Raw genomic sequence first — 8,755 nt, forward strand, 5'->3', positions numbered from 1 at the left:
TTACTCGTCCGGACATCGCATACGCCGTACAACAAATTTGCTTGCATATGCATGATCCTCGTGACCAACATCTCTCCTTGGTCAAACGGGTACTTCGGTATGTTAAAGGTACTCTCCATCATGGCCTTTGTCTCGCCCCGTCGGCTACTGACACGTTGGTTGCCTACACTGACGCCGACTGGGCTGGCTGCCCCGACACTCGTCGCTCCACATCCGGCTAATGTGTCTTCTATGGTGACAACCTTGTGTCATGGTCCTCCAAACGGCAACACACGGTCTCACGCTCTAGTGCTGAAGCAGAGTACCGAGCCGTCGCCAACGCCGTTGCCGAGACCAGCTGGATACGACAACTCCTCGAGGAGCTTCGGCGCCCCCTTCCCCGGGCCACTGTTGTCTTCTGCGACAATGTGAGCGCCGTGTACATGTCGACCAACCCGGTACAACACCAACGCACGAAGCATATCGAGATTGATCTTCACTTCGTGCGGGACCGTGTCGCCTTGGGCCACATCCATGTCCTCCATGTACCTTCTTCTCGACAGTTCGCCGACATCTTCACCAAGGGGCTGCCATCACCACTATTTTTGGATTTCCGCTCTAGTCTCAGCGTCCGAGAATCTCCCGTTGTGACTGTGGGGGAGTGTTAGGCAACCAAATATCTGATGATATTGGTTGATCCTTTTACCATATCTTGTGCCTCACGTATAGCATGTAATCAGGCCATTATGGTTAGGATATGTTTTGGTTATATTCCTTGTATATCTCTTGTAATTCATCTACATATGAGATAACACGGAAACCACCATTGTGTGGCAAATTCCCCAAACTTACACATCCTTTGGAGTAGAAGTCTTGTTTGAGAATTTTAAGCCTTCTCTGGCTGAGCAAACTTCTGTACCAAGCCTAGTTCTCCCACCTGCAAGCAACAAATACATCTCCCCAGAGCTTACAGATATCGAAAAGGCATTGAGGGAGCGACCCCTTAAGGAGCAATAGTTATAGAAATTATAAGATCTGCAATGAGCCCCTGGAAAAGCTGATACGGGAGCGGGACCTTGCCCGATCTTGAAGTGTTGATTGGTGACTCATGTGGGAGGAAGGACGACCCCCCTCTTGAAGCAGCTATCAAACCGGAGTGAGTGCTCTCTCTGATCGGCAAACTCGACGCCACTTGGGGGAGATTGCTTCGGGACTTCGCCGCCTTGAAGAGGATAGGGCTGGCGAGGTGTTCTTCCGGGCGTAAACTGTCCTCGCCAGCCTGGTCCTCTTCATGGCGGCGAAAACCCGAAGCAATCTCTGCAAAAGCCGCGTCAAGCTTGCTAATCAGGGAGAGTACCCACTTTGGTATGGGAGCTGCTTCAAGCGAGGTTTCATCCTTCTTCCCAGGAGAGCCACCATTGCTTGGAGGTGGCCAATCAAACACGTCAAGATCAGGCAGGCTCCTGCTCCCATATCGGCTTTTCCAGGAGCTCATTGTGGATGTTATTATTTCTATAATAGGTTGCTCCTTATTAAGGGGCTCTGCCCCCTCAGCGCCTCTTGGATATCTGCAAGCTCCATGGAGTGTATTTGTTTCTTACAGATGGGAGGACGAGTCTTGTTGCAGAAGTCCTCCCAGTCAGAGAAAGCTTAAGATTCTCCAAGAAGATCCCTTTCCCCGGCGTGGATGCTCGGGTGCTTTTCCACCAAGGCTCGGAGTTCTTTTAAATCAGGGAATTAAAAATCATCTAGTTTGCTTGCATCACTCAGGACACCTTCAGAAAAAAATCAAGAAAAAGTTTTATTCCAATGGACATACAAGGTGGCAGGAGCAGCACGTACCAGTAGGAAGTGACCTTGCTTCTTTGAGACCATCCCGTATCTCCTTCATCAGATGACCCCTTTTGGTCCACTCCATTAGCGCCAGTCAATGTTGTGGGAGACGAGGGCTTTGTGTCGGACCACCTGTCATCCGAGATGCAGACTTAAGGGTTAAGGCTACTTGACCACACACCGTTGGAGCAGTGGCGGTGCCAGGATTCAAACCTTGTGATGTCAAGCTTTACTCATCATTTTTTTACAAACAATTTAAAATGAACCAGAAAGATCATACTTTATTACAAAAGTACAAAACATATTTATGGCAGCAGCTCTCCGCGATCATGCATACTTTGATATGTATGCATAATAGCATCAGTACTAATAGACTGGAATACATCGGTTTCAACATAAGTAATGAGACAATGATACAAGAAATCATCGCCTATTCTATTACGCAAATCAGACTTGATATATTTCACTACAGAAAATGCTCTCTCAACTGTTGCCGTTGCAACTGGCAAAATCAATGCTAGCTTCACCAAAAGAAACACTAGAGGAAAACTAGTATACTTCTTTGTTTCAACTAGTTTTCTGCAAAGATCACTAACCCCTTTTAAATTGGAGAGTCTTGTATCATCACGAACGTTTTCAAGGAAGTTGTTAAGTTGGACGCTAAGATCTTCAATCTTGCTTTCACTTTCAAAATCATCAGGATACAAATGAGCCATTGCTAATACTTTGTCCTTATCAAAGTTAGAGAACGAATCAGAAGGATCCAAACAAGCCATGCCAAGAAGCAACGTTGTGCTGCTCTCACTAAAGCGGTCATCAAGCTCTACACGTAATAGATCGATAACAGCATACATTACACTTTGGTAGTAATCCTTATTCGATATGCCATCAATCTGAGCTTTACGCTTTGATTTTGATCCTCGAGGAATATGCATATCATTCATATCTGGAAGTTCAATATCATGTTCGAGGCAAAAATGAGTAATCTTTGTAAACATACCTTCCCAACCTTGGTTTCTCATTTCTTGTAGCCTTCTTTTTGTTGTACAAAGATATGACACAACATTCACAATATCTTGATCCTTCCTTTGCAAAGCCAGATTCAAATCATTAGTAATCCCGAGTATAACCTTCATCAAGTGCATCATGAAAACAAAGTCAAATGTTTGAATAGCATCAAGAACTCCTTTTGCTTTAAGCCTATCTAGAGCTTTGCTGTCATTTTGTGCATTATCATCAACAACTTCAATTACGGAGGGGAACATAACAATCATATTCAGTAGAGAATTGAAATGAGAACCCCAACGAGTATCACCGGCTCTTTTAAGTCCAAGTTCTTGATTCAAACCTCTCCCAGTTTCAAGTTCACCATTTTGTAGTGCATTATGAACTCTTTTTGCTTGCTTTTCTCTAAGCATATCCCTGTTCTTAAAAGAATTTCCCACCGTGGACAGAACAACACTCATCCACTCAAAAAGCCATACCACATCTTCATGGTTTTTTGCAACTGCAACTAGTGTCAACTAAAGTTGATGAGCAATACAGTGGATGCTGTGAGCTGACCCGAAATCTTCCATTACTAATGTTTTCAAACCATTCAAGTGTCCTTGCATATTACTAGCTCCATCATATCTTTGGCCACGAATCCGAGAAGGGCTAAGGTTATGATGTTTAAGCACTGCATAAATAGCTTCCTGAAGAGCAAGAGAAGTTGTTTGAGTAACATGAGAAAGTCCAATAACACGCTCCACTGAAAACCCCCTTTTATCAACATATCTTATAGCAAGAGCCATTTGTTCCTTGTGCGATACATCACGAGATTCATCAACTATTATAGCAAAGTATTCATCTCCAAGATCATCTATGATTGCCTTTACTGTTTATATAGCACAAGCTTCCACAATATCTTTCTGGATTGTAGAAGAAACCAACTTTAAATTCTTAGGAGCATTCTTCAAAGCAACAGCAGCCACATCTGGACAACGTGCAACATACCACTCATAAAAAGTTAGGAAATTACCCTTCCTCAAAGAAGTCTCACTTTCATCGTGACCTCGAAATGGCAAGCCCAGAATAAGAAGCAACCTTGCAATATCTATTGATGCAATTAACCGAGTTTTGTACTCTATCTTGGATTTTTTTGTTTGCTTGCGTACATTAGCTGCAATTGATTGATTCTGGTTCATAAGGTCATCACATCGCTCCATATTCTGATTATGAGTACTCAAAGGACCGCCAACGTGGACATCCAATCTCTTTAGGTTATTCCAATTTCTCCAGCCCTTAGATGAAAATACATCTCCACCACCTCGTCCTATACTTTCATTTTGAAACAAGTAGCAGACAAGACAAAATGCAGCATCTTCCTTTATACTATACTCCAACCAAGGCTTGTATGTCTTGAACCATTCTTTGTTAAAACGATGTTGAATTCCACTGAAATCAGTTTGACGGAAAACATGTCCATCAGGTTGGCATGGGCCCCTTAGGAGGTAAGCTCTTCGCACATCATCACGAACTTTGGCAGTTTTGTATTGGGAAATTGGCTTACGGTCTGCAGGATCCGGCGGAAGATTGGATATATCAACATGTTCTTCTTCTTCTTCAGTTGAGCGTGGTCTTGCATTGCTATTAATTAGTACCCGTTCCAAAGCAGCTCTAGCATCAATAGGTGTTTGTTCTTTTTCATTTTCTAGTGGTTGCCTTGAAGAATTTGCTACATCTGATTTAGACCGCCACTTTTTTATGAATTTATCCATTTACTAACCTGATGACCTTGTTGGAAATATGCCCTAGAGGCAATAATAAATTGGTTATTATTATATTTCCTTGTTCATGATAATAGTTTATTATCCATGCTAGAATTGTATTGATAGGAAACTCAGATACATGTGTGGATACATAGACAACACCATGTCCCTAGTAAGCCTCTAGTTAACTAGCTCGTTGATCAATAGATGGTTATGGTTTCCTGTGTTGGGTTTCGTAGTAATTTCAAAAATTTTCCTACGCGCACACAGGATCATGTGATGCATAGCAACGAGAGGAGAGTGTTGTCTACGTACCCAACGCAGACCGACTGCGGAAGCAATGACACGACGTAGAGGAAGTAGTCGTACGTCTTCACGATCCAACCGATCAAGCACCGAAACTACGGCACCTCCGAGTTCGAGCACACGTTCAGCTCGATGACGATCCCCGGACTCCGATCCAGCAAAGTGTCGGGGAAGAGTTTCGTCAGCACGACGGCGTGGTGACGATCTTGATGAACTACAGCAGCAGGGCTTCGCCTAAACTCCGCTACAGTATTATCGAGGAATATGGTGGCAGGGGGCACCGCACACGGCTAAGGAATCGATCACGTGGATCAACTTGTGTCAACTTGTGTGTTTAGAGGTGCCCCTGCCTCCGTATATAAAGGAGGAGAGGAGGGGAGGCTGGCCGGCCAAAGAGGGAGGCGCAGGAGAGTCCTACTCCCTCTGGGAGTAGGATTCCTCCCCCCAATCCTAGTCCAACTAGGATTCCTCGGAGGGGAAGGGAGAGAGGGGGGCCGGCCACCTTCTCCTAGTCCTAATAGGACTAGGGGAGGGGAAAGAGGCGCAGCCACCTTGGGCTGCCCCTTTCTCCTTTCCACTAAGGCCCATGATGGCCCATATGGCTCCCGGGGGGTTCCGGTAACCTCCCGGTAACCCGGTAAAATCCCGATTTCACCCGGAACACTTCCGATGTCCAAACATAGGCTTCCAATATATCAATCTTTACGTCTCGACCATTTCGAGACTCCTCGTCATGTCCGTGATCACATCCGGGACTCCGAACAACCTTCGGTACATCAAAATGCATAAACTCATAATATAACTGTCATCGTAACCTTAAGCGTGCGGACCCTACGGGTTCGAGAACAATGTAGACATGACCGAGACATGTCTCTGGTCAATAACCAATAGCGGGACCTGGATGCCCATATTGGCTCCTACATATTCTACGAAGATCTTTATCGGTCAGACCGCATAATAACATACGTTGTTCCCTTTGTCATCGGTATGTTACTTGCCCGAGATTCGATCGTCGGTATCCAATACCTAGTTCAATCTCGTTAATGGCAAGTCTCTTTACTCGTTCCGTAATACATCATCTCACAACTAACATATTAGTTGTAATGCTTGCAAGGCTTATGTGATGTGTATTACCGAGAGGGCCCAGAGATACCTCTCCGACAATCGGAGTGACAAATCCTAATCTCGAAATACGCCAACCCAACATCGACCATTGGAGACACCTGTAGTACTCCTTTATAATCACCCATTTACGTTGTGACGTTTGGTAGTACCCAAAGTGTTCCTCCGGTAAACGGGATTTGCATAATCTCATAGTCGTAGGAACATGTATAAGTCATGAAGAAAGCAATAGCAACATACTAAACGATCAGGTGCTAAGCTAATGGAATGGGTCATGTCAATCAGATCATTCTACTAATGATGTGACCTCGTTAATCAAATAACAACTCATTGTTCATGGTTAGGAAACATAACCATCTTTGATTAACGAGCTAGTCAAGTAGAGGCATACTAGTGACACTCTGTTTGTCTATGTATTCACACATGTATTATGTTTCCGGAAAATACAATTCTAGCATGAATAATAAACATTTATCATGATTATAAGGAAATAAATAATAACTTTATTATTGCCTCTAGGGCATATTTCCTTCAGTCTCCCACTTGCACTAGAGTCAATAATCTAGATTACACTGTAATGAATCTAACACCCATGGAGCTTTGGTGCTGATCATGTTTTGCTCGTGGAAGAGGCTTAGTCAACGGGTCTGCAATATTCAGATCCGTATGTATCTTGCAAATCTCTATGTCTCCCACCTGGACTAGATCCCGGATGGAGTTGAAGCGTCTCTTGATGTGTTTGGTCCTTTTGTGAAATCTGGATTCCTTTGCCAAGGCAATTGCACCAGTATTGTCACAAAAGATTTTCATTGGACCCGATGCACTAGGTATGACACCTAGATCGGATATGAACTCCTTCATCCAGACTCCTTCATTTGCTGCTTCCGAAGCAGCTATGTATTCCGCTTCACATGTAGATCCCGCTACGACGCTTTGTTTAGAACTGCACCAACTGACAGCTCCACCGTTTAATGTAAACACGTATCCGGTTTGCGATTTAGAATCGTCCGGATCAGTGTCAAAGCTTGCATCAACGTAACCTTTTACGATGAGCTCTTTGTCACTTCCATATACGAGAAACATATCCTTAGTCCTTTTCAGGTATTTCAGGATGTTCTTGACCGCTGTCCAGTGATCCATTCCTGGATTACTTTGGTACCTCCCTGCTAAACTTATAGCAAGGCACACATCAGGTCTGGTACACAGCATTGCATACATGATAGAGCCTATGGCTGATGCATAGGGAACATCTTTCATATTCTCTCTATCTTCTGCAGTGGTCGGGCATTGAGTCTTACTCAATTTCACACCTTGTAACACAGGCAAGAACCCTTTCTTTGCTTGATCCATTTTGAATTTCTTCAAAATTTTGTCAAGGTATGTGCTTTGTGAAAGTCCAATTAAGCGTCTTGATCTGTCTCTATAGATCTTAATGCCTAATATGTAAGCAGCTTCACCGAGGTCTTTCATTGAAAAACTTTTATTCAAGTATCCCTTTATGCTATCCAGAAATTCTATATCATTTCCAATCAGTAATATGTCATTCACATATAATATCAGAAATGCTACAGAGCTCCCACTCACTTTCTTGTAAATACAGGCTTCTCCAAAAGTCTGTATAAAACCAAATGCTTTGATCACACTATCAAAACGTTTATTCCAACTCTGAGAGGCTTGCACCAGTCCATAAATGGATCGCTGGAGCTTGCACACTTTGTTAGCTCCCTTTGGATCGACAAAACCTTCTGGTTGCATCATATACAACTCTTCTTCCAGGAATCCATTCAGGAATGCAGTTTTGACATCCATTTGCCAAATTTCATAATCATAAAATGCGGCAATTGCTAACATGATTCGGACGGACTTAAGCATCGCTACGGGTGAGAAGGTCTCATCGTAGTCAATTCCTTGAACTTGCCGAAAACCTTTTTGCGACAAGTCGAGCTTTGTAGACAGTAACATTACCATCAGCGTCAGTCTTCTTCTTAAAGATCCATTTATTCTCAATCGCTTGCCGATCATCGGGCAAGTCAACCAAAGTCCATACTTTGTTCTCATACATGGATCCCATCTCAGATTTCATGGCTTCTAGCCACTTTGCGGAATCTGGGCTCACCATCGCTTCTTCATAGTTCGTAGGTTCATCATGATCTAGTAGCATGACCTCCAGAACAGGATTACCGTACCACTCTGGTGCGGATCTTACTCTGGTTGATCTACGAAGTTCAGTAGTATCTTGATCTGAAGTTTCATGATCATTATCATAGGCTTCCTCACTAACTGGTGTAGGTGTCACTGAAACAGTTTTCTGTGATGAACTACTTTCCAGTAAGGGAGCAGGTACAGTTACCTCGTCAAGTTCTACTTTCCTCCCACTCACTTCTTTCGAGAGAAACTCCTTCTCTAGAAATGATCCATTCTTAGCAACAAATGTTTTGCCTTCGGATCTGTGATAGAAGGTGTACCCAACAGTTTCCTTTGGGTATCCTATGAATACACATTTCTCCGATTTGGGTTCGAGCTTATCAGGTTGAAGCTTTTTCACATAAGCATCGCAGCCCCAAACTTTAAGAAACGACAACTTTGGTTTCTTGCCAAACCATAGTTCATAAGGCGTCGTCTCAACGGATTTTGATGGTGCCCTATTTAACGTGAATGCGGCCGTCTCTAAAGCATATCCCCAAAATGATAGCGGTAAATCTGTAAGAGACATCATAGATCGCACCATATCTAGTAAAGTACGATTACGACGTTCGGACACACCA

This window comes from Triticum aestivum, chromosome 1A (assembly GCF_018294505.1).
Source record: "Triticum aestivum cultivar Chinese Spring chromosome 1A, IWGSC CS RefSeq v2.1, whole genome shotgun sequence".
Lineage (NCBI taxonomy): Eukaryota > Viridiplantae > Streptophyta > Magnoliopsida > Poales > Poaceae > Triticum > Triticum aestivum.